We start from the raw sequence: 3,408 nt of genomic DNA on the forward strand, positions 1-3,408 counted from the left end.
TTGAGACTTGAGACGTTGACAAAACTGACAATAAAAAATTAAAACGAAAGTATACCCAAATAAGATTAGTTTTATTCAACAAAAATAACTAATAATTTAATTTTTATTTATAATTCTGTAAATACCTCTCTCTTTTCTTTTTCCTTTTTTTATCTCTCTTCCATAGTTATTACTAACGGAGATATAAAATTTACCATCTCATCAAATCTACTCCTCTACCTCCAAAGAGAGAAGTTGGATGAATTCTCCTTAATGAAATATTCGAATACGATTATTTTTTTCAGAGGAAAAAAAAAAGAGTAAATAGCAATTTCTGACTATGAAAGATTAAGATGCTGAAAAAGTTAACCATGAAAAATTAAAACTAAAGTTATACCAATACAAAATTAGTTTTATTCGATAAAAATGACCAATAATTTAATTTTTATTTAGGATTCCGTAAATACCCATCTCTTTTCTTCTTCCTTCCTTTTCTCCCTTCCATAGCCACCACGGCACCACCAGCAGAGTTACAAAATCTACCATTCCGTTTCAATTTTTCTTCTCAATTTTCACACCACATACTTTCTTCATTCTTCACTCATTACATGTCTCTTTGTTCTACACTCACCCCTTCATTTCTCATTCCACTTATATCCTCTCTCTTTATCTCTATCTCTCATTTCATTTGCTCTCAAATCTTAGATACTACTTTCTCAACATGGTAGATTCAACTGAAAAGTTAAAATTTACTCTAACTTTACGATACATGTTCTTTTCTCTTTGATTCTCAACTACTCATAATTGATCACTTTAATTTGTGCTCTGATGCAGGGATTGGATTCCGACGATACAAGCCCTAACCCTGCTGCCGCCGTCGCAAGTAAATGTCCAACAACCGAACAGAAGAATACGTGCATGGATTGCAATACTTCCAAGACTCCTATCTGGAGAGGTGGCCCGTTGTGCCCAAAAAAATTTTTGAATCAATTCTTTTTTATTAATATTTTGTTTTTTTTCTCTGAAAAAAATAATTGTATTCGAAAATTTTATTAAGGAGAATTCATCCAACTTCTCTCTTTGGAGGTAAAGGTGTAAATTTGGTGAGATGGTAGATTTTGTAGCTTTGCTAGTGGTGACTATAGAAGAGAAATAAGAAAGGAAGAAGAAAGGAGAAGGATATTTACGGAATTATAAACAAAAATTAAATCATTGGTTATTTTTTTCGAATAAAACTAATCATGTATGGGTATAACTTTAATTTTAATTTTTCATAGTCAGTATTGTCGGTGTCTTAATTATTCATGGTTAGAAAAATTGATTTAAAAAATTTTGGGGCACAGTAGGGCCACCTCTTCAGAGAGAAGTGTTGTTGGAGGTACCACAGTCTGTGCACGTCTTCTTATGCTCGGTTGTTGGACTTTTACCTACGGCTGCGACGGAGCTGGGGCTTGCGTCATCGGAGTCCGATCCCTATATCAGAGCACACAAGTTAAGGTGATCAGATATGAGTGGTTGAGAATCAAAGAGAGAGGATCATAAATCTTGAAACTAGAGTAAATAAGCATTTTTCTAGTTGAGTCCACCATGTTGAGAAAGTAGTATCCAAAATATGAGAGAGAGAGAGAGAGAGAGATAAGAAATGAAGGGGTGAGTGCAGAGCAAAGAGACATGCAGTGAGTGAAGAGTGATTGAGTGAAGAGAGTGTGTGGTGGCTATGGAAGGGAGACTAAGAAGAAAGAAGAAAAGAGAGGGGTATTTACGAAATTCTAAACAAAAATTAAATTAGAGTAAAGTATCGTTTTTGTTCCCAACGTTTGGAGTAAATCATATTTGTATCCCTAACGTTTAAATCGTCCTATTTGTCTCCCTAACGTTTATAAAAGTGATTCAATGTTATCCTACCATCAATTATACTAATAAATAGGATTACATTTTTTAATTATTCACATTTGGATGTATTTATTTTTAATTAGGTCTCACTTGGATGTGTTCAATTTTAATATTGTACCCAAAATTTGTGTTCAAGTTCAATTATATCCCTTAAAAAAGTGAATTATGTAAATGTTGTAGGGATTAGTTTCAACTTTTAATGAGTTATTATCTGGAGTGGATCAATCGGTTCTGACCCAGATATTTGTATTCTAACTTTAAGAAGAGATTTTTAAAACTCCAACTAAAGCTCATGATGTGTAATTAACAGCAGGATAATGTTGAATCACTTTTATAAACGTTAGGGATACAAATAGGACGATTTAAACGTTAAGGATATAAATAGGACTTACCCCAAATGTTAGAGACAAAAACAATATTTTACTCATTAAATTATTAGTCATTTTTGTCGGATAAAACTAATCTTGTATGTGTGTAATTTTAATTTTAATTTTTAATGGTTAATTTTGTCACCGTCTCAATATTTCATGATCAGAAATGACTATTTATTCTATAATTTTATTTCTATTGTTATGTTACTTTTTTGTCTTTTAAGATATTGTTGAGATTTGTTATGTCATTGTTAATTATTTAAAATTTGATGTTAAGATTTTTATGTATATTTAATTTTTTTTTAATTTACAAAATTACAAATCCAATCCAAATCGCATTGCAAATAAAATTAATGTTTGCATAAAATGAGTTTTTGAAAATCGATCCAAACCGCACTCCAAACAGCCTTAATAGAAACTATTTCTTTTTGTAATAGATTTTATTAATTAGAAATATATGCTAGGAAACATATAGGCTTTTTTTTTTTGGACATTAAACGATACAGCCTTGTTTTTGTCAGAGTAAGAGATTCGGGTAACATAGAAACTTAGAAAGATAGCACTTTAAATAACATTGGAAAGATTAGGCTCTTTTTTTTGTCAGAGAAAGATTAGGCTTTAATCACCCTTTCTTCCTTTTCTCTGAGGCTTAGAGGGCTTTTTGTAGAAGCAATCTCATATGATTTAGCCCAAACAATAAACATATAAATTGCTTTGGTCTTTAATTAAATTTTTGACAGAAAATAGGTATTAAATTAATTACTTATTTTGATAAAGAAACGAGAATACTTTTAATGGTAGATAAAAAAAGGGAGAGATGGCCATGTACCTACAGGTTTCTATGCATAAAAATGACAACTTTTTTGCTGGTTATGCATACAAACTTGGATGACATTAAATTTATATGTGGGTGTATACCATAAGAACCTATGGGCCTCTGAGTCATGTTTTAATTTTCAAGCATAACACTCACGCTCAAGATGTCTATTGTCTGGTCAAGAAGATTTCTATTGTCCAATCACATATACAAAATACTTACTCTTCAAAAGGTTTCAGACCTCTGTCCAAAAACAAAGTTTTCATAGCAACCAAATAAAAGTTGTTTAGAGAAATCAGACCAAAAACATTAAGGTTGTATTTGGATTTTAAAATAAAACACGACATG

At 31.1% G+C, this 3,408-nt stretch overlaps 1 long non-coding RNA gene across 1 annotated transcript; it reads left to right on the forward strand.

Moving 5' to 3' along the window:
* Window positions 313-1,917, forward strand: LOC110264470. Its single transcript, XR_002350653.1, has 2 exons — window positions 313-720; window positions 814-1,917. It is a non-coding gene; the product is annotated as an uncharacterized LOC110264470 (long non-coding RNA).

Source organism: Arachis ipaensis, chromosome B07 (assembly GCF_000816755.2).
Source record: "Arachis ipaensis cultivar K30076 chromosome B07, Araip1.1, whole genome shotgun sequence".
Classification (NCBI taxonomy): Eukaryota; Viridiplantae; Streptophyta; class Magnoliopsida; order Fabales; family Fabaceae; genus Arachis; species Arachis ipaensis.